Below are 16761 nucleotides of genomic sequence, written 5' to 3'. Positions count from 1 at the left end.
CTCCGAGAAATCCTCATTTACCACCTTCCCTCCTTTAATCAAAATCTGACTTTGAGTTGTCATATTATTGACTAACTGACTAATGCACAAACAATGATTAAAAAGAGTCCAAATTATGTTCTGTAAATGAATTCATTTTTTTCAGTAAACCTACAAACTCTAAAGGATGAACCACTGTGTCTGTCAGTGTTGGGTTAGAAGTGTGATCTTTTTAATCAACGTTTGTGCATTCGTTAGTCATTTTAAGAGAAACTATGCAACATATGAATAATCATAATCAATTATTATGTTTCTGGTACAGTCTCATTGATAAGATGTGCAATGTGCAATGCATCCTCTTCATGTTTTGAAAGGCAAATTTGCCTCTGCAGGCTGTTCATCAGATCATCACTCAACATCTCCACTCAAAGTTGAAAGTGCATAAAAGTTCAACTGCAGCAATCAAACTAGAGCTGCTTATCTCATAGACCTAGGGTGTCTTTGCTGACGTTCTGATGTTGGAGTAATGAAAATCTGACCTGAACCAGTTCCAGTAAGTACAACCATTTGAATATTCAGTTTTCCTTTCTTTTTCTACCATATCCATATGTGTCTAATTTGAATTAGATTTGCCTAAGATTTCAGCATAATTATGCTGCTGTCTACTTGCGTAGCCACAGTTTGGAAAAGATACAATTCAAAAACCACAGTACACCTCTGGAAATCAGACACGTACTGATTTGACCCTGTTATTTGGTTTTCTTGGAATCTTCCAGCCATGAAACTGTTCATCTCTCTGGTTCTCATTACTGTTTGGTTCTCCACAGGTATGCTATGATTTAGTTGTGTATCTATTTATGTTTACCATTCAACATTTCATGATGCTTATATATGCATTGTTGTAGCCGTTGTTGATAATATTCAATATGAAAAAACTTATGAACTTTGGTAGCCTATGTAATTTTAATGAGTGTCAAAAACTGATTAATGTTTTTTATGTGTGTTACATGACATTCTCTTTATATTTCAGTGCTCGCGCTGAGATGTTACCACTGCAAATACAAAGACAGTTCATCTGAAGAATGCAAGCAAAATCGAACAAAATGTCCTCTGGAGTGTGGCTCTGTCACCATATACAGCAGTAAGCATTCCATGATTATGAAAAAAATATATATATATATTTTACACAATCTTCATCTAGTTTTTTTTTTTAATTGTCTGTGCAGATGGCGGTCCATTATATAACAGTAAGAAGAACTGCACAGATCCTGCCTTGTGTGTTATTGACCACATAAACTTTGGACAAAACGAAAGAGTCTTTAATCCCCAATGCTGCGACACTAACCTCTGCAACACTGAAGAGGCACCAGGTACCTAGATATATGAGAACAGACAATGGTTGTATTCCATATTTTATTTTTGTAGTGTACAAATATAGCATTAATTTATTTTTAATATTTCTCAGATTAGTTCTGTTTTGATTCATCTCTGCATTGCACTAACTAGCGTACATGCTCTTTTTCATTCTTTCTTATAATGTGTGTAGCAATGCCACGATATTCCAACGGGATGATGTGTTACACGTGTGACTTATTTAGTAGAGACTGCTCAAAAATTGTGACCTGCTCAGGTGATGAGAACAAGTGCTTCAGTATAAAAGGTTATTACAGTCTCCATTCAAAATATTCTACATAAACAGAACTGCTTGTTTACTTTTATTTTTCTCTCATGTATACCATAACAATCTTTTTTTTTTTTTTCAGAAAGTATAACTGGCATAAAAACAAAAGGATGTGGGAACAGTGTAATCTGTGAGAATAGTGTATTAAATACTCTGGGCTCTATGGCTGGTGCTCAGACGACGTGCTGTGCAGGAATTCTGTGTAACAGCGGTCAGTGCTTGAAACAGAGTCTCTTCCTGCTGCTGGTGCCGCTTCTTTCTCTCTTTTCCCTCTGATATGTTTTTGGATCTCTAGAGTTTTTCTGTGATTTATAGACATCCAGTTTTAGTAGTAGTAGTAGTGGTAAATTAAGAATATTTCCATATAATCATGATGGTGCTTCTTCTTCTTCTTTTTTTCTTTCTTTTTTTTACTTTCTCTCTACTGGTTTTGGTAAAGGAAAACATACTTGGTTAATTGAAGATAATTCTTTATTTTTCAATGGGGGTAAGATAGGGTACACAATTACTATGCACATCTGTCGTTTTTATTTATCATGTCTCCACCAGCTAGCTGTCCACACTGGATTTGAAAAAAGAATGACCTAAATATAACAGTCCACCATAAAGATAAAAAAATGAATTATACAAATTTAACAAAGAGTGAAATAAAGCATTTTGAAACCATTGAAACTGTATCTATTCAAACAGTGTCATTTCATTTGCATCCACAATTATTATTATTTATTTATTTATTTCAAGTGTTAATGCACTTGGCTCCTAAGGAAACATCATCAGGGTCAGTGAAAAGCAAGGCAAATTAAGGCAAATATCAGTTGTGAACAGACTACATTCACTACACAAATTTTACAAGCCAACCAATCAGAATCAGTATTCAAATGAATTCTTGGGTCTGAGACTGAAGAGGAAGGACAAGGCATGCTAACCATTCAGGCCAATCAACCTTAAAATATTAGTTTATCATCAAAGCTGCTTTTGACAGCAGGCAAACATAAACTTAAAGATGCTGTATGTAAGATTTTGACTCTACTAAAGCATAAAAATACCATAAGATATTTGAGAAACATGCTAAGTTATCATACTTGTTTATCTGGAAAATAAAATGCTACAGTCATTATTCTCCTTATAGAAAATGTGCGTTCCAGCCTGGGAGGTCGGTGTTTGTTTTGGTTTGTGAAACTCGCCCACTGCCAGTTTACCCAATTGTATTTCGGCACACCAGTTGGCGGAAAACTGCTTGTGCGTCAAGTCTGAGGAGGAGGAGCCTAGTGAAAAAACCCTCTCCAATATTTTGAAGTTGGACTGCAATACCTAGTTTAACCACTCTGTGTCAATCCTGCACAGCACCTTTAATATCGATAAAATACCTATTAATCAAGGGTCTGACAACAAATGGGATTGATGGCAGTGTAATTTATAAATTCATCTTCACACATGTGAGTGCTAGAGGGAATGACTCCCTGCATCCAGGTAAAAATGAGTATAATTAAAGGGACACTGAGTAGGAATTACTCCCATCTAGTGGTGAAATTGTATTTTGCATTCAAACTAATTTTGCTCTCCAGCGCCTCGCTTTTTCAAATGCGCGTTGCATCTACGGTAGGCGATATGTACCAAAAAGCTTTGACAGGATGTATTCTAATAGCACTTCGTCGAGTTTTCCTTCAGGTGAACAGGTGTGTTATTTCAAACAAACTGCAACATGACCATAAACAAACGAATGTTACAGTATGAATTACTGACTGTGGAAAACATGAAATATTGTAATTAGTAGTTATGTCTAATTTATTTGTTATATTTTCTGAATTATATGCATTGTTAGATATAAAAAAAATATTGTAATATAGATTGTAACACTGACTTACCTGTCGAGAAGAAAACTGGCCACTTCAGCGTCTCTTTTGAAATCTTTATCCAGCATTAGCTCTTTCCACCTAGAAAAAGCTTCCCCGACATTAACTCTTGTTTTCTGTAATCTACGGTCACGTTTCCTTTTACGTTCTATTTTTGACTGTTTTGGCGACGATGTTTTCTTCTCCTGTGGCGCGGCATATGTATGGTCCATAATAAGAATGCAATCCAGACTTTTAAACTTGCCGGTGCAGTTTCAAGCGCCTCTCACTGCTCTGCACCTGCGTTTCTGGCTCTGACCGAAAACGCGTTGTGGAAACGCATTGGCTTAGTACTTTTTGTCCCTCTCTGCTATTATAGTTTTGCAAGATGGCGGAACTACATGGAAGCCTCCGTCAACCTACCTGTCCCATGTATATAAAGATAATAAATCCTTCATTTACAAGGATTAGTTTAAACATTGGCATAGGTATTTGTACACCATTGAGGGCATATTTATGAATAAAAATATTGATTTTAGATAATAAAATACCTAAAAAGTTACTTATTGTCCCTTTAATGGTTGTATAATTAATCGTATGACACTGAGTGATTTGTGCCATTGTTTTACTGTATTGACACGTGTTCTTTTGGCAATCGAAGAGATTATTATTATTATTATTATTTTTATTATTATTATTATTATTATTATTATTATTATATCGAGCTGTACATAAGCATATCACAATTTCAGAAAATATGTTTGATATGCCGTATGTTTATTTATTTTATTTTAGATTAAATCAATATTAGGCTTAATTGATATATTAGCCTTCTAGAACAAAAAACAACAACAACAACAACAACGGCAATCAGTGATTATAAACTCAAATTGATGAAAAAATATCAACTGCATTCCCCACACTTGGACAGATTTACTGTGGGTTATTTGAAGTAGTTTTTTGTATGACCCCACGGGGGTGCTGTTTGTCAATGTAGGTTAATAAAGTCTAGTCAATTCAAATGTTGTTTTCAGCTCTCACTTATTGAAGAGTCATCCCTGCTGGGCAGTTCCCTTTAAACTCTGCACCTTTTTAAAAATGGTATATGCTTTTGGTTTAATTTAATGATCAGACATGCACAGACACGTAAACTTTAAGACACAGTTATTTACACAATGGCAAGAAAATGAACAGGATCGTGGTGGTGGGGCGGGGGTTAAAGTCATTGATCAGTGATGTATTGGGGTTACATGGGGAGTCAATTTGACAATATCGTTTTTAAAGGAAAAGGAGATAGGAAAATCTATATTAAAACCTATATGAACTGTTAACATATTAAAACAGTTTGTTTGTTTGATTATTTATTTTATCTGTGGATTTATTTAATTATTTTTTTATGATTTTTTTTAAATGCAGAATATTTAGCAATGAAAAAAAGTAAAAGTAAATAAAAGCTCATAGCCAACATCCCTAAAAGATAACTATGACTAATAATGATTTCCATATTTAAAATGTGTGTTTAATATTCCATCCTATGCGTTAAGACATAAACTCATAGTAAGGAAGACCCAAGAACAGTTTTTCTTATGCTCAATCAGGAAATTCTTAATGTACTTGTGTATCTTTAGGTTATAGTGGCACCAAAAAGTTGTGCTGTTGTTGTGCTTATTGGTTAATTTGCATTGGCAACATTGTTTTTTATTTGCAGTGATTTGACGGAGTGTATGAATAATGGCTATAATGATTTATTTTGTTGTTGTTGTTGTTGATGGTTCCGTTGGGTCTTTTTGTTGTTGCACAGGAATCTCCTCAGAGCTGTGAATTGCATCAGCCGGTTCAGAGAAAGTCTTTTCACTGTCACAGCATCTTGTGCAGCTTACTTTGTCTTTGCTGCGTTAAAAAATAGAAAACTGACATGCACGAGAGACACAAAGATGCATGTGCCGGAAAGATAAGCAAGCCTTTAGGGTTTATAAGTACCTAACCTCTCTCTGTCTCTCTCTTTATCTTTATTTTTTCTCTCACTCATTTTCTCCCTCACACACATACACACGCTGAACAATTCTGTATGCCTTAAGAGGATTTACAGGGTGATTTGAAGTGTAATCAGAGTATGAAATATTAAGAAAGCCAGGGCATCTACACTGTGCCTCTGCAGACAGGGATAAGAATTTACTTTCGCTCTTCAAGTCTGGGAGAGTTCAGAAAGTGTTGTTTGTTTATCGAAGCGCTTGCATTCGTATAACATGATCATCAGCTGCCAGACGAGACTGACGCCTCTGCCGCTTACAAAGTAGCTTTCATATTATGACCATAACATGCACTGTCGTCGTTTTAATGATACAGTATGCTGCGGTTAAAATGTTCCCTTACTATATAAGGCGAAAATCTAATAAATCTAGCAGGACATTTAATGTAATTTTACTGTGAATTACCGTTATTTGTCATTTTAATCTTTTGTCATTCCCAGTTCGACACTAAACATTATTTATTTTTTCCTTATGAGTTATTTATATTAGGGTTTTATGTAACATTCTTTTTTTTTCAGTTTTAGTTATTTTTTAATGCATCAAGTTAAGAAATAAAGTTACGTTTTTATTTTAGTTAACATTTATTTACCATGAGTAACAGAATTGAATGGTTTCAGATTTAAAGAGCCACACAGATGAGAAATCAAAAATTACCTGTATTACAGTGTATGATGTAGCTGTCCATCTGTGTAAACAATGTGCAAATAATTAAACCAAAAAGTACACGATGTATAAAGGTATTGGCTTCTAAAGTAAGGAGTCGACTCTGAATCGCTGAAACGAGTCCTTATAGATTTCAAATCTTTTGCCCATCTCTATGTACGTCACTAGGAACACTTTGCATAATAATCTCCGCCTACCGTCTTGGGAGAAACGGAACTCTGACCTGCGAAGTATGATTAAGTTATGTGCCTGTTTTCTCCCGAGCGTCTTATCAGTATGTGTGCTGTCTGCAGCCTGTCTGCGCTGATCTTCATTTACAAACACATCATTAAAATGAAGTGTAACTCCGTGAATACTCAACCAAGAGACATGAGAGAGATATCTATAGAAAGCTTGACATGTCTACTTTAAAACTAAACAAGAGCTGCTAACAGATATTCTGTGATAAAGTAATCCATATGAAAACAACCTGTTTTTCATGTCTCCCTTCATTCTAATGTGACCACGCCCCCGCACTGAACGCGCTATTCAGATTCAAACTGAAGCGCGCGGCTTGAATACACCCACACAGAAGAAAAAGCAGCAAGACTGTTCAAGCTTTTTATTTTACTGTTTTCTTCACGATGAGAGGAATAAAACATAATTCACCCCAAACAGATGTTAACTCATAGTTTACCGTGGAGGTGTGTGCGGAACAACCAATCAAACCTGACTATGTTAGTTGACCAATCAGAACACAGTATGCTACCGAAAGGTGGGGTTTAAGGAAACTGAATCTTTTGAACAGCTTCGCGCGAACAGTTTGGGGATCTCTGAGAATTGAGGTAATTTTAAAATGATATTTTGACAAAATGACAATGTTTTTTTAACCTTGGATGGATTTAAACCTAATGTGCAGGACTTATAAACAGTGATAGGAAGCTTAGAATTTTCATCTTACTGGCTCTTTAAATATAATAGCCAGGGCTCTCAAGTCTCACGCATTGGGCGTGAGACTCACGCATTTCAACCCGTTCACACGCTCACACGCCACACCTTGTATTTCTCACGCAGAGACATTACGAGGACAACGCCCACCAAGTTGCGGCGCTATTTTTTTAAACAGTGAAACAGGTAACGTAGAGGAATCAAGTGAGTTCCCCGAAGGCCCTGACACGCACCTGCTAATCGAATAAAAAAAATATAGCTACCGATCAGCCAATCAGAAAATAGCATTGCTGTATCCGGGTAAGATTTTTACAGGCTCGTGTGCAACACAGATCCAGACGCTCGCTGAAGTAGGTAACGTTACGGTTACAGACTTGTCAAGACAATGACACAGATTTTCACTATATGTTTTTTTTTTATCAATATATTAATTTAACATTTTTTAAAAACAGTCTAAGATATGTTTTGGTCTGATGGTTATTATGACCCCGACACGCACGCAATTTTGGCCATTATACGTGGTCGGCCGTAGCTTTTGTGCCTATTATTAGCCCACTATTATTTTTTTATTGCCAAAGTTACACGTTGAAGAGGATGCGGGGCTACTCTGACAGTTTTATATAAGAGACTTCTATAATAGGCCTATCCATAATACTTGTATGGCAGTATCCATAATAGTTTAAAAAAAAAAAAAATTTTCTTTCCTTTTATTTTTACTGCACCTCATCCTGGTCCCCATTTTCAAAACGTTTTGCCTAGGCTATTTCATTATATTTTATCCAATGTATAATATTGATTATTGCATTCGTCTATTTCAAAGATGTCAGGGAAGAGGCAAAGGAGCAATCTTTCATGCTTTGTTCTAAAAGATCTGGGCCCGTATTCATAAAGAATCTTAATGCAAAAAGTAGTTCCTAGTGACAAAATTCTAAGAAAATTCTTAGAAATGTGGGCGTTTACTTTTAAAATTAAAGAAAAAAATCCTAGTAAAGAAAAAATTAATTCAGAAAGCATCTTATCCCTTAAAAGAGGTCTTAAGGTAAAATTTGTTATGAGCACAGACGAGGACTTTTAAGAGGCTTAAGAGTTTCTTTAGCAGAGGAGAAAATGGCAGAAAGATGAAGAGGCAGAAGAAATGTGTTGCAGACAATGGATGACAATGAGTTAATAAGACGGTATAGATTATATAATAATTTAATATAATATAATTTAATATATAAATTAAAGTAATCACTACATTACGATATTTGGCAACTGGGAACATGCAACAATGCAATAGTGATGATTTGGGTCTGTCACAATCTTCTGTAAGCAGTGATCACACAAACAATTACAGCACTTTCAGAACATCTTATTGTGTCACAGTTCATTTAGTTTCCACTGGAGATTCCCACCTTGCAGGCTCCAAAAACTGCATTTATGAATATAGCAGGCTTATAGGTGAACACAAGCAGGGGGAATGAACCGTTAATAGTTTGTCCTATACGCTCCCATGTCTGCTTCTTGTCCCTTGCTGTGTCTGAATTTTCCTTTAAGAATGGCCTTGTGTTCATCCACTAACTGGGCTAACAGTAAACACTGTTCCTCTGTCCAGATTGGCTTTCTCGCTCTTCTTGGCTTTGATTCCATGTTTGATACATTAAAACCAACACTCAAACCGCCACTTACATAGGACGGCAATCACTGTAATTGGAAAGAGTGGAACAATTTTTATCATTCTAAGCCAATCAAATACCTTATAGGAAATTAAAAGCATGGTAAATAAAAAAATAGAATTCATATACACACATATAATGTGTGTGTGTGTGTGTGTGTGTGTGAGAGAGAGAGAGAGAGAGAGAACGGTCAAATAGGAAAAATTACGCATGTAAATTTAAAGTGAGGATTAGAATAGACCCTATACTTAAAATCACTCTTTTTTTTCCTTCTTGGACAACCAGCCAATCAGAGTCTTCAAAAGATTGTGTCATACATAGCAACCGGTTCAACCCCGCCTCCTCACTAAGATAAACGTTTTTGTCTTTTCCTTACTCAGAGTTGCTCTCAGATCGGTCCCGAATCGCTTTTAAGCTAAGACTCCTACGTAAAAGTTTTTAAGCTAAATTAAGAGTTTTCTGAGAGGATTCTTAGAATCTTTATGAATGCGGGCCCAGCTCCCTAAAAAGGTGGCTAGGTCAGAGGAGGAGGCTGTGGAGAATACAGTAGGGGAGGGAGTTAGGGTGCCAGTAGAGGATGGGTGCATGGAAGAGACTGTGGAGGACCATAGAGGAAACAGTGGAGAACCCACTGGAAACAGGGAAAAAGAGAGGGTTATGTAGAGCAGCCACCTGTAGGTGTTCCTTTAAGAAGGAGTGGTCAACCCGATCGCCATTCATCACAATGGGAACCACCAGCTCTTTTTACTGGTGCTTAGTCTGCAGACAAGATAACTCCTGTGTCCATCAAGGTGTGAGGGACATAAGCAGGGAGGATTTCTAAAATAGCTGCATTAGTGTTAGTGCTTGCTCATTCAAATACCTATGCTGAGAGGGTTTTCTCCATGGTGGGATTAAACAAGACCAAAACCAGGAACAGTTTAGCACTTGATGGAACTGTGAAAAATGGCTGGCCTGGAACCACAGTGATTCAAATGGGAGCCACCAACCCCTGGCCTCAAAACCAGCTACCAACACCTACTATAAACAGCACTGACCATTTTTTCTCTCTCTCTCTCTCACACACACACACAAATAAATGCTGAATTAAATAAATATTATTTTATTTGTAAGAATATGTGTCATTTATGAGATCAGACACCCGTCCCCATCAAACCCCTGCCGACATCGCGACCGCGGGCAAAATCTCACTCTGAACTCAGTTCAAAACTTGAGAGCCCTGTAATAGCCTTGGTGCATGACACGTGTGCACCTTAAATATATTTACCACAGCTTGTATAAAAGCCAGATTTTACTACCATGTTAAGTTTACGGGATATATCTGGCAACCATTACTGAATTTTTTTTTTTTTTTGGTAGTATCCTACTATTCTAACTATTTATGCTTCTGGATAGAGCAAGATATAGTGGTTGAAATATTGATTTTCAATTAATCACTATGAATACATTTAATAGTATAACTAGTAGAAGTAATTAAAAGTAGTAATGCAGTAAATTCTGTAAATCTCAATAATGCAGTAAATTCCGTAGACTCCTGTCAAACCTGATCTTTAGTGAAATAAAATAGCACTTTTATGGAATAATACGGAAAAATAAAAAAATTTTGCTTTTAAAATCTCTAATATGCTGTGTAATTCCACACATTTCACCACTCATTTATATATATATATATATATATATATATATATATATATATATTTTTTTTTTTTTTTTTTTTTTTTTTTTACAAACTGAGAGACAGTTAAATATTTTCTGTGTCTTACATGAAACACTGTATCTAAACCATTTTACTTTCATAATTTGTTTAGCATAAAAGAAAAAAAATTAGGGCAGTTTGATTCTATGTATCAGGAATTGACTGAATTCTAAGAAATTGGTATTATATACTGTAGCTGGCTGGTTGAAAAATAAGTCCTTAGGCTGAAAAGGAAGGTGGAGCAAGTTATATTTTGATAAAACAAAGGCATTTTTCACAATAAAACCAGGAATACGCATTAAGAAATTTAGATTTCATGTTGACTTTGCGTTTAACTCATACTGTAGTATACTCCTTACTAGTATGAATACATGCATGGATGCCAGCAGATGGCAATATTTATCTGTATTTCAGAGGACTGAGAGAGAAAGGCTCAATCAGAACCATCCTAAATTACACAAAAGACTCAAATGACAAGAAAAAAAAAGTAATATCTGATTTTAATTGTACAATTGCTATTTTAGATTTAACCCATTTCCTGTGTTAAAACATGAGCAAGTGAAAAAGAAGCTTCTGTGAGTAAGTCTAGAAAAAAATATACATGTTTCAATATCTTTCTAACAGCAATTTTATTTTCATTGGATCTTGATTGCTGGGTTTGTAGAGTAAATCACAACAACACAGCATGTATTTCTGTGCCGCGGCATAGATTGAAGCATGTTTGTGCTGTAAAGTGTCTTGAATGTCACAGGGTTTGAATGTGTCACAAAGTGGCATGTCAAGCACCAGTGCAGAGACTCAGAATGTAAGGCTTCCAACAATGGGAGGCGGAAAATGTGAAGGGGAACAATTAAATTACGCCTTGCATGAAGTTTGCTTTTCATTTTGTGAGGCAAATTTAGTGCCATGCTTAATCATTATGCTGTCGAACACGATTTGCAAAAATATTCAAGAGCTTTGCGTGCCTCACTGCCCTTTCTGTATTGAAAAATAATGGGGCTCTATCCAATTAAAAACTGCATTTAAATCAAGAAAGTATTACATGCTCTTTAACAGTATCTCTCTGCTGAAGCTCTTTTTTAGATGCTGACTGTGTGCACAAGGAGGACTCGAGCAGACCTGTTTCTCTCAGGGTGTGTTATTGTGCTGAATTTGGTTTTATGTTTGAGAACCAAGCTATGGGGATCTTTATAATGAACTATTTTCTCTGGCACTTGCGCCAGTGGCTTTTATAGCAATGGTTTTGGACTGGTACTTGGACTTTGGTTTTACTTCAGGAGCTATATTTTACTCATATTTATAACTATGAACAAAAATTGTAATAATTTTTTTATGAACTGCATAGGCTGAAAGAAATATGCATTACTAACATAACATGGGTTAAATAGAAATTATTATTTTTTTCATCTAGACTTTAAAATTTCAGTGATTCACTGTGGTTACAAAGGAATCCATTTCTTTATGTAGTCTAAGCAATATATATATATATAACTTGCACAGATTTATTCATGGTTTTTGAGAATTTTGAGAAGACACACAACCTGTTAATGCCGCTTTTACAGTGACCGATGAAATGCATACTGCATGCTGCATAACACTGTACAGTTCGATTGGGTGCACAGCCTTTGACGTTAACAATGTCTAATATTATTGGAAGATATGGAAAGCATTTTCTCTTCCTTTTTAAACATTTTGCAATTAAACTTATATAACGTATATGGCTAATTGCATTTTAGCATTTGCATTTTGGCATTTGTTTTCCAGAACAGACCTATAAACCATGAGTTGAGAACCACTGCTTCAGTGTACACATATTTATTTCAGGACCTTATTTCAGGATTGTCAGTTTATATCATTTTGGATATTCATTGCAATTTGATATGGCATGCATCAGTTTTTCACGGTTGCACACCTGGCAGAATATTGAGTAGTCTTCAGTATGAAAAATATATTGCTGCTTAACATTACTGCTAAAATTACAGGACACTGAATTACTGTACATTTCATTCTGAAATGCATTTTTTTAAAATGCTTATGCTGTGAAATGCATTAAATGTATTGCATTCATTGCATTTCCTTTAATTGATTTGCTCACTTATATAATCTACCTACTATTTGTACTTTGTTTTAGTTTTTTCACATGCAATTGTATTGAATGTAGAGAGTATAACATTGTGAACATTTGAACTGACATGTTTACTGGTGCAAACCACCAAGCTTAGTTCCCTGTAAATGGAAATTGCTTGGTTGATAAATATATGAATTCTTATTATGTTTATTCTCAGGAAGGTAGTATTTAGAGATTTTGCTATGGATATGTTCCTTGTCTGTTTAGTGATTTTGTCTCGAAATGCATTTGAAGAATGTGGGGTGAACGTAAATCATAAAACACATGGTTTTGGATTCCACCAGTTACAGTACGTCCTGTGAACCTTCTGAATCCACTGCTCGTCGGTGTAATTAAAAGATTTGCAAACACGTGTCAGCCGATAATCACACACAAACTGCTTTCTGCCGTCCCCAGCTGCAATACGTTCCAGAAATCATTTACTGCAGCAATCTGATGTTTATTTCGAATGAATAAATCGACTTAGCACTGAAGGCATTAATTGATATTTTAATGCTATTCTTATAATTGAAGTTGGAGAAATCCAAGAACAAAAGACAGAGTGAATACAAATACTGATCAGTGTAATGCACACATTTATTTCTATTATTGTCTCTCTGGTGAAATGAGCATCTCCAGTTGCGTCTGGATGCTGAACAGCTAGATGGCATCATTGAGCAACTGAATAAGCGCTTTCTTTCTCTGTGCAAGTAATTTGAATTGTGCAGTTTTCCTTGAGATCTGTACATTTTATTCACAAAGACAGATATTTGCTGGACCCTTGTGACATCCTCGCTTACAGATGCATTTCTGAAATGCTTTAAATGGCAATGTTATAAAAGTAGAAGAGGATTGTGGGTCAATGGTCTTGTGAAATCAGAGAGCCGTGCAATAACATCCTGTTTAGAACAGAAAGGCTGATATTTGCTCTTATCGGCTGGGAATCAAAAAGGACATTTTCCATGTCTCAAGTTCTTCGTGATGTTAATATTCTCCTTTCACAGGAGGTAAAACATGACCTGGGCCAGCTCTGCCTCAAATGTCACTGAGTTCAAGAAAAAGGATAAAAGCTGGAAGAGCTATTCTACGCTGGGAACAAGAGTTCTCATGCATTCAGTTTTACAACAAATCTGCATTTTTATTTCATGAGTCAGTTATTTATATATATATATATTTGCAAGGTAAACATGCTCAAATGTATTTTAATCTGATCTGAATTAAACATTAGGAGGATACAAAAGTATGAAACCACAAGTCAAAATGCTTTTATTTTGCATTTTAATTTATCATTTAAATTTAATGCAAAAAACAAACAGACAAAAAAACAAGTTATACTATATGCATAGCCATTTTAAGTAGCAGATGAGTGAATGTAGTTAGACACTTTATTAAAAATCCCACTGCATTATATAAAATGTCAAAGCAAGTGGCATTTATTTAGAAATATTGCAAATGCTCTTCAGTCAACACTGATTATGAAATGCAATAAATTTAGTGCATTTTTAAGTGTGTTTTATGTCTTTTGAACATCCCTTTTTGTGTTTTTGGATTGGCAATGCCTTATGCAAACCCACTGATCCATGTTATTCTGTCATGTTGTGCTTCAGTGGAAGCAACAAAATCTGACCTTTTGTTCACATGGTCAGTGACACTAATTTGCCTGCATTTCATTAGTGACCTAGAAATCGTTCTTTATTTTACCCTATAGTGTTTCTTTGTTTTAAATTATTCAGTCTTTCTGCTTATTTTATAATTTTAAAGAATAGTCCCCCCCCCCCCCCCAAAAAAAGAGCTGACAACGTAATCAACATCAGGCCATCCAGGATGTAGATGCGTTTGTTTCTTCATTAAATTTAGAGAAATGTTGCAGTACCTCACTTGCTCACCAGTGGATCCTCTGCAGTGAATGGGTGCCGTAAGAATGAGAGTCCAAACAGCTGATAAAAACATCACAATAATCCACAAGCAATCCACACCACTCCAATCCAGCAAGTAATGTCTTGTGAAGCGGAAAACTGCAAGTTTAAAATTAGCCAAAAAAAAAATTGGGTTTCATTTTTGGGTGGACTATTCCTTTAAATGGGAAAACAAAAAAACCTGATCTCATATATTTTGACCGCACTGTGGGCTATGTAATATCTTATATGACACTGAAAACTTAATTTCACTGTCACAATGATCTGAAATGTTTACTATCTCTATTCCTTACAAGCCCAGGAACTCACAGGCATCATGGCAGCCAGCCGTTATCAGAGAGAACAATTACTGCTTCATCCGCTCTGACTATCAGCCCTGATGATCTGCTCAGATTCACATGACAGCTAAATAAATATGTAAAGGTGCTGCGCTGGAGATCCTGCAGATAGCTGTACTTACAAGCTCTCGGAGGAAAACTACAGCGCCAGAGGAGATGATAATGATTGTGAGAACGCACACTAAATGAATCTCTCCTTTATCGCTCCATCTTCAAGCTGATAAATGTGTTACGAGCATGTGATTTTGTGTGCCATTGTTTTGACAGCAAAAAAAATGCTACCGGGTTAGATGATATCTTTTAATATACACTTGCTGAAAAAAAGACAATTTTTTTTTAAGTAATTAATTTAGCATTTTTTTTTATTTTGTTACATGGAAAAATGAAACATGAAAAATGTAATAAAGATGAGTAAATAATGACGAAATATATAATTTTTGGGTGATGTATACATTACTGTATAATTTCCAATATCAGCTTTACCAAAAATACTATAGTTCAGCCAAAGCAAAGACCTCAGAGGTTTTCTATGAAGTGCCATAAAGCATGCAGACATGTCTAGAAAGCTCTAACGCTTTGGGCTGACGCCTGCTCCCCGTTTCCCAGCATGCTTTGAAACGTGTAAGACCCTTCTCTATCACTTTTCAGCCCGGCGTTGATATTGGCTGTGCTGTGGCGACACAATAAGGGAGCGAGAGACGGTCACGGGAGGGATCAGCTTTATTCCACCCAAATAAAAGCAATGGAAACAAAGCATCATTGCTATATTTAACCAAATCTGCAGCTTACTGCGACAAGCACATGATAATGATATCCTCTTAACAAGCGTCGGCACTGAATGACAGCCAATGGCGTTGATGCAGCCAGCACAAATGGTGTAAGAAAACGTCTTCAGCCGCAGCGATGCTACCAGACCTATGGGAATGTACAAATACTGATTATTAACTGTTAGAGTTATGTTCATACAGTTTCTGTACATTTAGACAACCTGTTATCATCTGTTTTTAAAGAAGGGCAAATGTCAGTCTAACATACGATCAGAAAAATATGTCAAAATTGTACCATGCTGCTTTTAGGGGCAAATTTAATTCATCTTTAAGGCTACTGCAGCAGTGACATTATATATATATATATATATATATATATATATATATATATATATATATATATATATATATATATATATATATATATATATATATATATATATATATATATATATTATTTTAATATTTTAAACATTATTTATTTACCAGTATATATAAATATTTTGAATGATGTTTTATTTTTATACTTTTGAGTGTGTGCTTTTTATAATATATATAATTTTTATATATATTTTTATTATATATATATATATATATATATATATATATATATATATATATATATATATATATATACCCAATATTTTTGTGCATGGATGTTATGCTTCATCACATCTTTTGCTTAGTAACATGTAATAACATGTAATCAAAATATTAAAATCAACTTAGTTAATATTTTTAATGCATTCCTTCTGATGAGATTATTCAGCAAGAACCAATTGCTCAAACATGACAGTAAAAAATTTCACAAAATATAAATGTACTCCCCCCCACTCCCCACCCCCCAAAAAATTCTTGCCATAACAAACTTTTGTAAAACATTACCTGAATCCCATTTCTCCATCTCTAAAAATAGACTCGTCTTTCATAAGTGTCTTTTTGTTGTTCTGCCAAATCTTAATTAGCGATTAGTCAGAATTATTCTCAAACTCCCTGATTCTTGTGCAGAGCTGTAGATAGTGTGGTGTTTTAATTAAGGAGAGGTCAGATGTCTTAACTCAGCAGGAGATGAGCGGAGTGACGCCACGGTTGGCAGGAAGCAGGAACGCACTCCAGGAAGGGTGTGACTTCACTGTCCCACATCAGTGCCCAGAATCTGCATCTGTTATT

The 16761-nt window shown here is 35.3% G+C and overlaps 1 long non-coding RNA gene across 1 annotated transcript; it reads left to right on the top strand.

Moving 5' to 3' along the window:
• Window positions 1–1006: 1006 nt before the first annotated feature.
• LOC127974345 (uncharacterized) lies at window positions 1007–2297 on the top strand. The gene is made up of 4 exons (XR_008157275.1): window positions 1007–1120; window positions 1206–1349; window positions 1526–1639; window positions 1743–2297. It is a non-coding gene; the product is annotated as an uncharacterized LOC127974345 (long non-coding RNA).
• Window positions 2298–16761: the final 14464 nt, after the last annotated feature.

The sequence above is a fragment of the Carassius gibelio genome, chromosome B16 (assembly GCF_023724105.1).
Source record: "Carassius gibelio isolate Cgi1373 ecotype wild population from Czech Republic chromosome B16, carGib1.2-hapl.c, whole genome shotgun sequence".
Classification (NCBI taxonomy): domain Eukaryota; kingdom Metazoa; phylum Chordata; class Actinopteri; order Cypriniformes; family Cyprinidae; genus Carassius; species Carassius gibelio.
Note: the sequence above shows the minus strand (reverse complement) of the source record. Positions and strands in the feature narration are given on the sequence as shown.